The following is a 16703-nucleotide window of genomic DNA, read 5'->3' as shown; positions in this document are numbered from 1 at the left end:
TCCGCTTGGTTATATTGTATCTACATTTGGAACAGAATTAGTAAATCCCCCCCCCCCCATTGTGCCGAATGACAAACTCAGCTCTGCTGCATCCACACACACCCACATCACTAGCCATAACGTAGAGGTAAGCCTGCGATAATGAACTCGTTGCCACCTCCTCACTCTGCCTGTTTCCACGTTCTGATGCCAAGTGTCCTGGCATGGCAGCCTTGCATACAGACAACAGGAAGCGGGGACATGTCTCAGGCGCTACACCTTCCTTTCTTTGAAAGTGGCATTATCAAAGCACAGTGAGAAAGTCAAACACTGCTGAGGAAATCTGTTCCCCTATCAATATGTGGCATGCAGTCTCCCAGGGCAAACAAAGCGCCTTCCACCGGCCCAAGCCCTGCCGTCCTGGAGCCATTCTAGGATCTGCAGCCAGAAAGGGCACTGATAGCACAGAGCCAGTGTTTGCCTATGACACGGCCTTATATTGTACATAAAGCTTAGTAACTACCTGCTCCCTAGTCTTTTATGGTGTTCCTGACATTGGAAGGGGGTTTATCGTCCAGAAACAATCGCTAAAATTCTGCTCTCTGATCAGAATCTCCCCTCACTACGTCACAGCCAGGGTCGGACTGGCCCACCAGAGGTTCCTACATGACGACATTTGTCGCGCGACATTTTGTTGCACCAATGTCGCGCGTCAATTTTTATAATGGCAGTCTATGGTGTCGCACTGCAACATGCGACATGCTGCGCCTGCGACGCAACAGTCGCAGAAAAATCCATCTCGAATGGATTTTCTGCGACTGTTGTGTCGCAGTCGCAACATGTTGCATGTTGCAGTGCGACACCATAGACTGCCATTATAAAAATTGACGCACGACATTGGTGCAACAAAATGTCGCGCGACAAATGTCGTTGTGTAGACCTAGCCTTATCCTACTGCATTCTGAATGCAGAGTAATCCGCTCAGGATGCATCAGTTCAGTCTTTTTTCCTTTTCAGGATGGAGATAATACCCATGCTGCGGTTTTATCTCCGTCCAAAATTCCGGAACACTTGCCAGATCCGGCATTTTTTCCCATTGAAATGCATTAATGTCGGATCCGGCCCCGAGTGTTCCGGCAAAACAGATCCGGCATTGCGGCCTGTGCATGCCCAGACCGCAAAAAAATATGAAAAATAAATAAATGCCGGATCAGTTTTTCCAGATGACACCGGAGAGACAGATCCGCCATTTTAATGCATTCGTCATACGGATCAGGATCCTGATCCGTCTGACAAATTCCATCAGGTTGCACACGTTTTGACAGATCCGGCAGGCAGTTCCGGCGATGGTACTGCCTGACGGAATCCTCTGCCACAAGTGTGAAAGTACCCTAATAAAATAGGGCCCTTAGGGTCCTATATACACAGAAGCATTTCATCTAGTGGGCCCAAGGGACTTCATTCCCACGCTGCCCACAGGCGCTGCTGCCCATAGACTATTTTGCCATTTGGACAGCATAATTTTGTGCATTTTTTTTATTATTCATTTTCCCTAATCATGGCAAAAATTTATGAATTAGAAAAAATGACACTGAAAAAAACAGTTGTAAAAAAAAAAAAATTGTGGTCTTATTTACAGGCCAAAAATATCAAAACCATCGAAGGACTTTATCAAGATTGCCATTTCATACCCAAGTCTCGATCTAGCTTGGACTGGACTGGAGCTGGCCTCTAAATTTGGACTCGTGCACACCGCCGTAGTTTTGGTCCGCATCCAATCCGCATTTTTTATCGATCACATGCGGACCTATTCATCTCAATGGGGCACAAAAAAAAAACATATGCAGAATCTGCTTCAGGATCTCTCCAGTTTTTTTTTTTTTATGTGATTTTTGTTCAAAGGCTACCTTCACATTCGCGTTTTTTGCGGATCTGTCATGGATCTACAAAAACGCTTCTGTTACAATAATACAACCGCATGGATCCGTCATGAACGGATCCGGTTGTATTATGTCTTCTAGGGCCATGAACGGATCCGTCATGAACAGTATTGAAAGTCAATAGGGAATGGATCCGTTTTCTATCGTGTCAGAGAAAACGGATCCGTCCTGACACACAATGTAAGTCAATGGGGACGGAGACGTTATTCTGTCCGCGATGGGAGCACAACCAAACGGAACACAATGCATTTCAGTGCATTCCGTTTCGTTCAGTTCAGTTTTGTCCCCGTTGACAATGAATGGGGACAAAACGCAAGCGTTTTTCTCCGCTATTGAGATCCTACGACGGATTTCAATAGCGGAATTAAAAACGCAGATGTGAAAGTGGCCTAATGCGGTTTTAGATGTCTTACTCTAATCCTGCCCATTTTAATGTGAAGTTTGGATGTCACTTATTTTTTTCCATTGAGATTGAGCCAGATGATTTCCAAGCGTTTTCTGCACAGTTTTTCAGAGACAGAATCCGCTCCAAAATCCACATAGAAAATAAACGGCTCCCAAAAAGTATCCCTTTTTTTGTTTCCCCCCCCCCCCCCCCCCCCAGAAGCAGCGCCACCCTTGTTCATGGCTATATCTGGTATTGCAGCTTCCTTATTAAAGAGATGAGCTGGCGCAGTATATGGACTCAACATGGACTGAATAAATAGTGGAGCTGCGCAGCGGAGAGCTACTGATCGCTCCTTGATATATGTCAGATTTCCATTACCTTCCATAATAGACTTTAACCATTTACCTCCCCGCTGCAGATCTGACCTTCCATCCCCCCTCCTCCTCATTTCCTTGATGCTTTTCCCAATGACGTCTACATAGAGCAAGTATTTATTGCCGTCACGGCTAGCCTGCAGGTGTGTCACTGAATGGCCGGTATAAAGGCGGCATTAGTAGCCCAGCGCAGGTTTTTATGGCCAACATACCTGAATTGGCCCCTTTAGGAAGCTGCTTGCTATTAGGTGTTAAGGGTCATTGTTGAAATGACTAGCATTAGCAGAACATAGCACAGATCTGTCAATGAGTCAACTACAGCCACAATCACCTGAAATAAAGCCTTCTATTGCCCTCATAGCCTGCAATCCCAGGAGCTGGGGACACAGCTGCTCAAAGCAATAATGTCATATAATGTCCTCCAATGTGTCCCAGGCAGGCTTCAAGCCAACAGGCAGGATATTAAAACGGCATACAAGTCACCCCAAAGTACAGATACAGCGTAGATACAGAGGGCTGCTATAGGGGCCAGGCGGTCAAATCCAAACCTTCCCAAACGCTGTCTGTTGTGGAACTACAAGTCTCAGCATGCTAGTCTTAAAATGCAATTTCATCTGCTACAAATGATGGCATTTGCAGTTACACAACAGGCAGAATATGCACAGGCTACTAAAGGATGAGAAGCCTGTAACTGGTCGGTTGCTGTGGAACTACAAGTCCCTGCAAGCCATTGCTGCAGTCAACTGGGCAAACTACAGCAAGCACAATGTAGAGACTGGGAAAGTATCAACATAGTCTGTAGAACTACACGTCCCCGCATGCCCTGCCAAAGCTACTGAGCCCATTTCACTGGAACTTCAGTTCAAGGATAGTAGTCCGCAGGGTTATACCTTTGGCAGTTGTAGAACTACATGTCCCAGACATGCCCCAAAAACTGCTGCAAGTTCAGGGTGGATGGGCGACTCTATGTTTATCATGTAATATAATGTAATATAATGCGGACAGTCAACCAAAGACTTCTGCTATCTCAAAGTACCTATACAATTCACTATAGGACTTGTAGTTCGGCAGCGGGCACGACGCGCAGAGCCTATGGAAAGCTCAGCTCAACACCGTTTCTTCCTATATCTTAATCTTTTACAACCTTGCAAAATCTGTAACTTTTTATCTGCTGTAGAACTACAAGTCCCCACATGTCCTTCCAGGATAACGTGCTAAAAACTGCAGGACTACCACAATGTACTTAGTCAAGACAAGATGTAACATAAGAAAGCAGCGATAGATAGAAGAGTCCTTCCAAGATAGAAATGTCACAATGAAGAAGAAGAATAGTCCTGTGGTTAGAGGGAGCAGAGATGTACTTACAAGGCAGGCGGCAGGCGGCGAATGTCAGCTCTGATGTGAACGCAGCCAGTTATCTATGGGCTCTGTCCTCAAAACAACTGGGCAGAGGCTCCGGGTAATTACAACATGTGGGAATAAGACCAGTGGGTAAAATCCTCCAAGGCCTCTGAGCTGGAATTTTATTTTCTTGTGAGTATTAGGCTGGAATTAAAGAGCCCTGTCATTCTGATTTAGTCAAAATCCAATCTAGCCCCCCTCCGGCCCTGTGTAAGCATTGTCATATTATCTCAACTTAAGTTAAAGTGATTTTCAGAAGAAAACCCGAAATAATGTCCCACTGTTCCCCAATCAGATATAATCACTACAGAGGGAGATACCCCATTGTATGATCAGACGGTGAGGAGAAGACAATGGTTGTCCCGGTGAAGAGGTCGGTACGTGGGCTTTATAGGTTATCTCTGTGTCATAATGGTGTGCAGGAAATGGGTCGCTCTAAAATACTAAACTCTTCATGGATAAGGATGAGATGATATTATATGGCAGGGATAACACTCAGGGTGGAGTGACTAGTACATGTGAACGGCACCAGCCCGAGCCACCCATACAGACAAGGGGCTGCACCTGGATAACCCTTAAAGGGCATCTGTCAGCAGATTTCTACCTATGACACTGGTTGACCTGTTACATTTGCACTTGGCAGCTGAAGGCATCTGTGTTGGTCCCATGTTCATATGTGCCCGCATTGCTGAGAAAAATGAAGTTTTAATATATGCAAATGAGCCTCTAGGAGCAACGGGGGCGTTACCATTACACCTAGAGGCTCTGCTCTCTCTGGAACCGCCGATTCCTCTGCACGTTGATTAACAGGGACAAGCAGTGTAAACATCTAGATGCCTGGTCCTGTCAATTAAAGTGCTGAGGGCGCAGTAGTTGTAGAACAAGTGGACCCTGTAGGTATAATGGTAACGCCCCCGTTGCTCCTAGAGGCTCATTCGCATAGAATAAAACATAATTTTTCTCATCTATGCGGGCACATATGAACATGGGACCAACACAGATGCCTTCAGCTGCCAAGCGCACATGTAACAGGCCAGACAGTGTCATAGGGACAAAACTGCTGACAGATGCCCTTTAAAGGGGGTACAGCGGTAGGGGTTCCAGGGTTAGACTCCCATGAGTATACATTGATGGCCTATCCTAAGGATTGGTCATAAGTGTACACGCCCAGAAATCCCCTAAAACTAAATAATCTATGATCAGTTAACTAAAAAACAACAATTTAAAGGGTTGTCCGGTTTCAGGAGGAAAGCAGGCAAACCCTGGGATATAAACGAAATAAAGAAGAGGTAAGTACTCCCCTCACAGATCCCGTGCTGCCACTTTGGTTCTACCGGCAGGGGCAGGCTCTATTTACCTGGCTGCAGCAGTGACGTCACATAGACAATACATGACTGCAGCTTCCTTACCCCCTTTTAGCGTGACATGAAGGAGTGTGGAAATTGGGGTTCGCTGCAATCCTTCCAGATTTTGCAGATTTGGAGCCTGGGTCCCGATGCACACGAATTGGCACCTGCATTTTTTGGGGTCTGTAAAAACACCAGAATAACTGCATACATATTTTTAGAGAAAGAGGTTATGGCAAAACAATTTAAAACCTGCCAAGAACTTCATCATTTTTTAAAAGAAGCAAGAAAGACAAAAAATGCCAATGAGCAAAAAAAAAACTGTGGCAAAAAATGCATCTGTGTCCCACATTTTATATTTCCTTCAGCTAAACATCTAGAGCTGGAGAGTTTATCGCAACAAATGCCACTAAAAATGCAAATGCGCAGCAAAATCCTATGTGTAAAAGCAGCTTCAAATTGTAATTTTATTCTATGGCTGCAGAAAGCTGTTCTCCCTTCCAAACTCAAGGACCATTGGGGACCTGCCATAGGTTATAGTTAAAGGGGTTGACCCATCTCAGACATTGATGGCATATCGCTAGAATATTCCTTCAATGTGAGATAGGTGTGGGTCTCACCTCTGGGACCCGTTCCTATGTCCACAAAGGGTAGTCTCTCAGAATCCCATACACTGCAAAGGTATTCTACTGCAGTCTATGGAACAAGTGATCGGAAGACTGCAGGCTCAAATCCCCTAAGGGGACTAAAAAGTGGGAAAAAAAAGTTAAAAGGCATAAAATATTACAAATTCAAATCACCCCCTTTTCCAATTGTACATATAAAATAAGCAATAAATAAACATATTAGGTATTGCCATGTCCCAGAATGCATAAACTATTAAAATATAAAAATGTTTTTCCTGTGTGGTTGCTATAACAGGAAAAAAAAATCCATGATTTGCCATTTTTTGGTGACCTTGTCCCCCTCGAAAAATGAATAAAGTTGTACATACCCCAAAATGAAACCAATAAAAACTACAGTTCGCCCCACAAAAAGCAAGACCAGTAGACAAAAACATTAAAGGGTTAAAAGGGTTGTCCCACCCCTATAATGAGCCCCCAATGTCCAGGCCCATCACACTTATACTTACCCTGCTCCCCGACACCCTCGCCGCTCTTGATCCCCACACTGCCGCTGCTTTTCACGATCGATGCTTCCCCTTGCCTTGTGCTGAATCGTGCATTTTTGAGATCTGTTAATCAGTGAGCCTGGTGATGTCACCGGCACTAATGGGCGGTCTTTAGCGCTGCCCTAGCTTGTTTTTACAGGCTATAACAGCGCTAAAGATCGCCCAACAGAGCTGGTGACGTCACCAGGAACACTGCTAGGCGGAAGCCTCTGCCTAGCACTGTTCAAATGTAAACAAACAGCCCCTTTCCCTGTGCAATCAAACACAGGACAAAGGGGAGCATCGGAGCATAAAAAGCTCCGATGCTCCACTTATTGAGGGTGAATGAGTGCAGAAGAAAAAATTAAATAGTGCCATGAAAAAATACAACTTGCTCCCCCAAACAGAATAAGCCCTCCTCTAGCTATGTGAACGGAAATTTAAAAAAAGTTATGACTGTGGGGAAGAAAAATTTAAAATGCAAAAATTTTAAATGTTATGTCCTGTTTCAGCTTAGTTGGAACAAGATGTGATGATGAAGGACTGATCCTCCTATTGATGGCTGCCCGAGATGATAATGGAATCAGTGTGCTGACATCACCCGCTCCATATAAGGACCCGTCTATCCGTCATTCAGTGAATCATAATGTCAGGACATAACAAGACAATGAGGATACTTATCTTCCCTTTGCGGTTATACAGATCATGAATTTCATGCAAGCAAAACCATGACCTGAACTTATTAACCGGGCCTTCAATGGCATGACGGCACAGGTGCTGCAGACTGGCACACTAAGTGCCCCCTGGCCATTGTCTAGAGCTGACACAGTCAGTGCAATCACATCTGTTACACGTTCTCCATACAGTCACCAAGGGAGTCATACGTCCTTCATATCATATCTCGATTTGCTAAGTCAATCAGAAGGGAGGTTTTCATGGTTACACATAGAGCCTATGAGAGAGGTGGAGTTCGATTAGACAGGTAGAGGAGGCCGCGGGCAGGACATCGGGTAGGCTCAGCAGCCTTGGTATGCTAGATTTAGTGGTTTTATTTCTGTTTTCTTATGGTGGAAACTAAAAAGCAAATGAAGAGATCTATAGCGTTTGACTGTAAGTGAAAAGTCCACAGGTCGTCCATCTTCCTGCTTGGCGTTCAAAGGCTTTGTCCCACAAAAAAAATATTCGACATTTTTCAAACCACCAATAGTTTTGGAATGGCATGAAATTAAAACTTTAGTATAGAGGGTTATGCAGTAAAATCTGTATATATAGTGCCACCATCCATCTGTAGTTTTTTTTAGTGTAGTGTCCAGCAGTATTGATCCCCTTAAAACATAACTTTTACTAGTCAGATTATAAAAAAGGTACCACAGTGGTGGTTCACCAGTGCATAAGTGAAAAAGACATACAACAATAATAATAGATGCAGGAATATGTCTGGGAGCTAGTCGTAAAGACTCCACTACGAGAGGGATGAGTGAACACAGGGCAGCAAAATGGGAGCAGTGGGTATGCCTATACTCTCCCTAAGCTCACCCTGGCTATAACCTCAGCCCAGGGACGTCCCCTTGTGGTGGAGACTCCCTGTCCTCGTTCCTGGGCTGACTGCCCTGCGTTTACCCTCCTCTTTACAATAAACAAAAGTTGCTCCACAGACCATAAGTAGGTGTGGTCATGTGTCCCTGGTGAAAAAATTCTTACAGGGCCACTGGGATGGATAGGACCAATAAAGACCGATACAGTAAGGGTGAATTAGATCAATATCACCTATACCCTATAGAGCCGAGCCCGGGTGCAACAATCAATGCATTCCCAGGTTGGTTCTAAATGAAGCCCCAACGCGTTTCCCCTATCACTAGGTTCATCAGGGGGCATATGTGGTCAGAGATACAACCATCACAGAAAGAAATGTATGGTCAAAGATACAACCATCACACAAGATAGGTTAGAGATTCTTAAGTATCTCTAACCTATCTTGTGTGATGGTTGTATCTTTGACCATACATTTCTTTCTGTGATGGTTGTATCTCTGACCACATATGCCCCCTGATGAACCTAGTGATAGGGGAAACGCGTTGGGGCTTCATTTAGAACCAACCTGGGAATGCATTGATTGTTGCACCCGGGCTCGGCTCTATAGGGTATAGGTGATATTGATCTAATTCACCCTTACTGTATCGGTCTTTATTGGTCCTATCCATCCCAGTGGCCCTGTAAGAATTTTTTCACCAGGGACACATGACCACACCTACTTATGGTCTGTGGAGCAACTTTTGTTTATTGTAAAGAGGAGGGTAAACGCAGGGCAGTCAGCCCAGGAACGAGGACAGGGAGTCTCCACCACAAGGGGACGTCCCTGGGCTGAGGTTATAGCCAGGGTGAGCTTAGGGAGAGTATAGGCATACCCACTGCTCCCATTTTGCTGCCCTGTGTTCACTCATCCCTCTCGTAGTGGAGTCTTTACGACTAGCTCCCAGACATATTCCTGCATCTATTATTATTGTTGTATGTCTTTTTCACTTATGCACTGGTGAACCACCACTGTGGTACCTTTTTTATAATCTGACTAGTAAAAGTTATGTTTTAAGGGGATCAATACTGCTGGACACTACACTGTGAATTTCAGATCCTTTTTCATTGATCTATATTGAATAAGCTGGACATTTGTAGTTTTTTTTATTTCTCTGTCCACGGATCTGCAAAAAAACGGAATACGCTTGTGTGCCTTCCGCATCTTGTGGAACGGAACGGGTGGCCCATTGTAGAAATGCCTATTCTTGTCCACAAAACGGACAAGAATAGGACATGCTATATATTTTTTGCGGGGCCTCGGAACAGAGCAACGGATGCGGACAGCACAGTGCTGTCTGCATCTTTTGCGGCCCCATTGAAGTGAATGGGTCCGCACCCGAACTTCAAAAACTGCGGCTCGGATGCGGACCAGAACTATGATCCTGTGCATGAGGCCTTAGGTGGTCGCACATGCTCTGTTTAAATTTCCAACTGCCATCTACTGCTAGAAGCTGTGACAGTTATAGGGAGAGAGCTACAGCATAGAGGACACATCCCCTGAGCTGTGATAGGGAGATAGTTGTAACAGAAAGGACACACTTCCTTAACTGTGATAGGGAAAGAGCTGCAGCAGAGGGCACACACACCCTGAGCTGTGATAGGAAGAGAGCTGTAGCAGAAAGGACACCCCCCTGAACTGTGGTAGAGAGAGAACGGCAGTAGAAAGGCGATCCCCTCCTGAAATGTGGTAGAGAGAGAGCTGAAAGCAAAATAAAGCTACCATAGCAAAAATGGAGGGAGTACTGATCCATGTAAGGTACAGTGCTGGTTCTTGCTTTGTTAGAATTTTTTTACTTTAAAGTGGTTAACTGAGACTAAAAAATGTCCTCCATATGCCGGGCCCCTCACACTGAATATACTTACCTGGCTCCCCACTCCCTGCACCACTCCTGGTCCCCGCACCGCCGCTGCTGCTTTTCCCTGTGCGCAGATGAAAACCTCTCCTCCAGCGCGATCCTCTTCATCCTGCCGCCTGGCTGTGCAGTGAACCGGCGCGCACAGCGTGAGGTCATAGAGCGCTCTCACGCTGTGCGCAGCTCTGCACAGCCGACAGCCAAGGACCAGGAAGCGGTGAATACAGAGCCTTCACTGCTCCTTGGTCCTCCGGTACTAAATGGAAGCACTTCATTAGTATTCACCCCATAAGACGCAGGGGCATTTTTCCCCCACCTATGCTTCTTACGGGGCGAAAAATACGGTAAATCGAATGATGCTTAGAGCTCAGTGGTTCCCAGACAGAAAGGAGTTAATAAAGTCCTAATAAAGTGGAACAAAACAATGGAAGTTCCTGTAGCCTCCAGTCTTTGTTCCAGACCTGATTCCTATTAATAAGGCTCTGGTGCCCAGTACACACATATTGCTCCTTTTAATATATTTACAGTTGGGGCTATGATGATGTATGCATTTCCAAGGCTACATTTTATCCAGGCATTTCATAACTGAGATAAGGAACTGTTCTTGGCAGACACCGAGCATCTTTGAGATTTCTTTTACATACTCTTTGTAGGGTATCTTAATACAATTAGTAAAAGATTACTAGATCTGGATCTTGTAATCTGGAAGGGAAAGTGTTAATACAATAGGCCATTGTCAGGGGATAATCTTTTTAAAGTGTCCCTATTGATTCATCGGATGTCCAAATGTAGATAGTTCATCTATCAGGCGCTTGTCACCACCAAGTCTGATTCTCGTGTGAAGCCTTTACTGCAGGGAAATGACGTTCTAGCCACATTTCCAAACTTCTCGTCATGGTAGCCTGAAGGCAGCTAAAAGCCTGTGCAGCATAAATCATCATTTTCTGTGAGCTTGGAATTAATCTCAGACTAATCCTTGTGGTAGTCATCACCATGTATGGTCCTGTGGTGTTCTTCATACAGATGACATCCTCAGGAAATTGCCCATAACATCTTTGAGTGACGGTATAGGCCATTGATTGGGGCAATTATCGGGAAGGATAGTTCCTAGGAACGCTCATTCCTGATAATTTCCCTGTGTATGGTTGCTGGCGATCCCACGACGAACTAGCCAACAGGGGTCCAACTCCTGCCACCTCTGCCGATCGGCTGTTTGAAGAGGAGGCGGCACTCGTACGAGCACTACTTCTTCTTCAAGATTACACTGCGCGTTATCTCGTAAGTCTCGTCATCGCAAAGTAATTACAAGTGCTTTATCTTGAAGAGGAAGCAGTGCTCGTATGAGTGACATCCTGGTTTCAAACAGCTGATCAGTGGGGTCATATATTAATGACCTATCCTTGGGATCAGTGGTGTACATAGAGAAGTAAGGGCCCCAGGATCAACCCCCACACTGGACAGAAAGGTTTCTGCCTAAACCCTTTTCAATGACCCTGCCTCATTTGCTAAAAGTTGTTCCTTTAGAGGGTAAAGTCCTGACCAAGTTTTCACCTCAAGTAGAAGATGAGATAATCCCAACTAAGACTTGGCCCCCTCTTGCCCTGGACCCCATAGCAGTCGCATGGTCTGCCGCTATGGTAGTTACGCCCCTGCTTGGGATAGGTCATCAATCTTTTACGGCTGCACAACCCCTTTAAGCTGGCCATACACTTCAGTTAGCTCGTGGCAGAATGATCATCTGTCCAACAGCAATTTCTATCGATCCCCAGTCACTTATCTCCCTTAAGAACATAAGGATCAAGCATGTCAAAATCCAACAGCTCAACCCTTCTTCACCCAACATCTGCTGTCAGTTGAAAGTCAAGACTCTCCCACAGACATTAAATGGTCGGCCGATCCTGCCAAGTCCAGCATATATTAATCTATTGTGTACGGCCACCTTGGATTGGAGTTGTATTTATTATGCTTTCCTATTTTATGACATAAGAATTTGGTGATATTTTCTCCTGGGGGCAGAATAATCCTCCCCTAATTGGCCTATGAACTATAGTTGGCTGAGAATGCTCTTGACCTATAAGTATGGACGTTTGCATAGGCAGACATATGTAACAGCAGTAAAAGGCTGAAATCCAATGTTCCGAAATCCTCCATTTGTTTGCTGGCAGAAGTGAGTGGAGCAGCCAGGTGACTTTGTTTCAGCCAATCTCACCAAAATCCAACGTGTTTGGTCATCCTGTGGGTTTTGTATGCCAGGTATCGAACACCGAGAAACCTCACGAGATAGGCCAGTACATATCCCATAATTTTGTGTTGGCAAAATTAATGACTAAGGCCTCATACACACAACCCTATCTGTATCTTAGACAGCAAACAACGGATCTGCAAAGCACGGATACCTTCCATGTGCAATTGGTATTTTTCTCCCTCCCATCAATAGAAAGGACCATTCTGGTCTGCAATATGGACAAGAATAGGACATGTTCTATAATTTGTGGAACAGCCATAGGGTCCCACAAAAATTACAGATGTGTGCATGGTCCTGTAAAAATGAATGGTTCAGTGTGCTATCCAGAAAATATGGATAGCACATGGATTAAAAATACATTGATGAGCACAAAGGGGGTCATTTACTAATCTGAAATATACCTAAATTAGGCGTATTTCAGGTGCAGATGGCAGCGCAACTATCTGCGACTTTTCCCCACTCACGCCAGTTCTAAAAAAGTGGACGTGATTTAGGCTTACACTTACAACTGGTGCTGGAAGTGCTGAAGTTATGGAGAGGTCTGCGCCTCCTTCGGGGGATCCACCGCCAGCTATGGGCCTTATTAAGACCGGCGTCTAAAACGCCGGCCTTAATGAATGTGCCTTTATTGTTCTGGTTTCTAACCATTTTTGATGAAGTACATTGAAGTACGATTTCTGACACTTGACAAAATTACCCGTTTTCACATGGACCCATAGGAGTGTGTTTTATGCTAAAAGTCATGGATGGGTAATCTGGGGACTTTTCTTTACTATATTAAACTACATAAATGCATAAAAACTACAAATAATAGAAGATAATGTGATTTGAAATGAAATTCCGTTAATTTTTACCATGTAGCTACATTCACCTTACATTATAATGTAACATCTACCTATTATAGTGATATAACACAATGACCAAAAGTCATTGGAAGCAATGAATGTGAGTGTATTCTTACATGTGATGATATGGGAGGAGAAGAAATTTCTCATAAAAGTAGAAACTATGAAGACAGGAATTCTGCTGTCATCACGAGGCGCTCAGACGATTATCTCTGAGTATCAAACATCCATGGCTAGTTATGGTTAGCACTTGGGTGGTTGAGTCATGGAGCACTTCACTTTAATTTTTATGGGAATTACAATACATCAATGAAATGGAAGAGGCTTCATTAAACAGCAGCTCTTTCCCTTGATACTGTCAGAGCTGACTCACTGGAGCTTTGTCTTAACCCCTCCGCATCTTCAAGGAAGTTGTAGTAAAACTACTTTGAGATGTCCACCAAAAATTGTAGCAAAAAAATTATCTGGGCTAATAAGTTCCTAAAGGTGGCCACTCCACAGTAGATTAAAGGGATTGGCCACCTTTTGGTGGATTTTTGGCAAACCCACCCTGGACAGACCTGCAAAGGGAAGCATACTTACCTGCTCCCTGTGTCTGGGTCCTGGCTCCTTCGCTCCCTGGTTTCGACTGCCTTGCTTGGGTCCCCTAGTGTCAACATCTGCCTTGACACCTCTTCAGCCAGTGGCTGGCCTCAGCAGTAATCTGCTCCTTTTGCATCATGTCAATTGGTCACATACTTTTGACAAGCCAGATAACTCAATCAAAAATAAGCCACCACTAGAGGTGTCTGGCAGCAGATTACTCTCCTCTTCCTATTAAGAACACATGTATGCTCAGTTGAGCTGAGCATACATGTGTATGGGGGAGTCAGGATGACTATCTGCTAAAGGCGTATGACCACCTTAATCCAAGCATTCTTTACCCAAAATATCAAATGGCTATGATCACAATCTACTGCCTATTGAAAGTATAACATGAGGACTATTTGACTCCCCCTTTCCATGAGTAATATATGAGTCCCTCCCGTGAGGACTGAAAAAATACTACCACAGACATTGCATGGCCTTCTTAAGGTACAGGCTGTGAGCCTAAGATCTAGGCTAGTATACGTGTACCTAGGAATAATTGACAAGTCTGGTGTAGATCTGAGGTGGTCTTCTCAAAAAGTTTATCTCATAGTAGAACTTGAGGGGATTTATCCTGTGTGAGAATCCAGGGTTGTCCAGGGTTTAGCAACTATGGACATAATGCACACACAATGAAGGCCATAGGATTTTTTTATCTCGTAGTCTAGTATCCTCCAAATGTTGCCTTTCCAGCTATCACTAAACTATAACTCCAATCATGCTGAGACAGCTAGGAACATTTTGAGACCTAATGTCACCGATTAGTTCTCTGAGAATAACAAAAAGAAATAGCCTTTTTCCGGATACAGCGCCACTCTAGTCCACAAGGTATTCATCTCACTTTTTTATGTCTAACCCCAGGCTACCCCTTCAGCTGTATGGTCATAACCACATTAGGGGTCATGTATCAAAACCAGTGCAAGTAACAGGAAAAAAAAGTTGTGTTGCAGGGTTCAATTGAGACCAAGGGTAACATCTGCATGAAGTTTTGTATGTTGTCCTCATGTTTGCGTGCTTTTCCTTTGCTTATTACAGTTTCCTCCCATACTCTAATAAACATACTGATAGCTTAATTGTGTGTGAGATAGGAAAAAAGATTGTGAGCTCACTGGCGACAGGGATTGATTTAAGTGACGACAATCTCTGTACAGCGCCGTGGACTATGGTGGTGTTATATAAACAACAGGAAATAAATAAACCATTTAGATCCTTGCTTTTATTTCCAGATCTTATACATGGAATCTCAATGTTATCATCCCAGCAAAAAATAATATTATTTGTACTAATTTCCATATCCCAGAATAAGAGGAGAATAAGCTGCCCTTGTCCTGGGTGTTACATGTATCTCTGCTCTTGTCCTGGATGTTACATGTATCCCTGTCCCTTTCATAGATATTACATGTATCTCTTTGCCTGTCCTAGATGTTACATGTATCTCTTTGCCTGTCCTAGAAGTTACATGTATCTCTGCCCTCGTCCTAGATATTACATGTATCCCTGCCCCTTCCTAGATGTTACATGTATCTGTGCTCCTTTCATAGATGGTACATTTATCTCTTCCCCTGTCCTAGATGATACATGTATCTCTGCCGTGTCCTAAAAGATACATGTATCTGTGCCCCTGTCCTAGATGTTACATGTATCTCTGCCCTGTCCTAGATGATACGTGTATCCTTGCTCCTGTCCTAGATGTTGCATGTATATCTGCCCCTGTTCTAGATGTTACATGTATATCTGCCCCTGTCCTAGATATTACATGTATCCCTGCCCCTTCCTAGATGTTACATCTATCTGTGCTCCTTTCATAGATGGTACATTTATCTCTTCCCCTGTCCTAGATGTTACATGTATATCTGCCCTGTCCTAGATGATACATGTATCCGTGCTCCTTTCATAGATGGTACATTTATCTCTTCCCCTGTCCTAGATGTTACATGTATATCTGCCCCTGTCCTAGATGATACATGTATTCCTGCTCCTGTCCTAGATGTTACATGTATATCTGCCCCTGTCCTAGATAATATGTGTATATCTGGCCTGTTCTAGATGTTACATGCAATTCTGCCCCTGTCCTAGATGTTACATCTATCCCTGCCCCTGTCATAGATACTACATGTATCCCTGCACATCATCATCTATTACATTACGTGAAGCAGCAGAATATGTGCCATGCCTGAATGCTGCAGCAGGAGTCACTACTGTATTTATGCAGCACAAGCCGAGGGGATGAACACATACAGGAAATCAGGCACATTAGAAAGACAAGAACGAGTCTTGTTCTACACTACAGTGACAACAACTTCAAAGTAATGACATAAAACATCACACAGTCCAGCACAACTTGTCTTCTGGAAAATGTTGCTTTACTTTTCTCTAAACTGATAGTTACAATGTAAACTGGACAATAAAAATTCATACAGCAAAAAAATTCAATAAAGTTACAAAACCATATGTATGTATTTTGCATACGAGATCCATCTAAAGATCTGTCTATTTACACTTCTCAAAACTGAAGTTGTAGCATGAAGAAGGACAAGCAGTAAGGTTATAGAAATTGAGGAGGTAGGAGTCGCTAAGATCTGCAGAGGATCAAATTTTTAAGCATCTAGCTCCAATCTGTGGCATGTGGGAGGGGCATAAAATCCAGATTGAAAGCAAAGCTTTTTAGCCACATGAAACCTCAAAAATCAGATGAAGTCTCGAGGGATACTTGTGCAATGCCTCCTTTTCGTCTTGTCTTGTCGCAAACTGAGTGTCACGGAAGGTGTACAGGAAACTAGAAGACACAAAATGAATATCCGACTGACTGGATCCAAAACTAAGGAACAAAAGGGAGAGCCCTGCATAAGACCTGGCACTCTCCCTGACTGCTCAGCCTATGCGAAAATCCCAATGGTAGATGATCGCATATCCTCGTACCTCGACTGTATAACACCTGAACACCCTATAATAGTGAGGGGACACGACCACCGGCTCCCTACGC

This window comes from Bufo gargarizans, chromosome 7 (genome assembly GCF_014858855.1).
Source record: "Bufo gargarizans isolate SCDJY-AF-19 chromosome 7, ASM1485885v1, whole genome shotgun sequence".
In the NCBI taxonomy this organism is placed as follows: domain Eukaryota; kingdom Metazoa; phylum Chordata; class Amphibia; order Anura; family Bufonidae; genus Bufo; species Bufo gargarizans.
Note: the sequence above shows the minus strand (reverse complement) of the source record.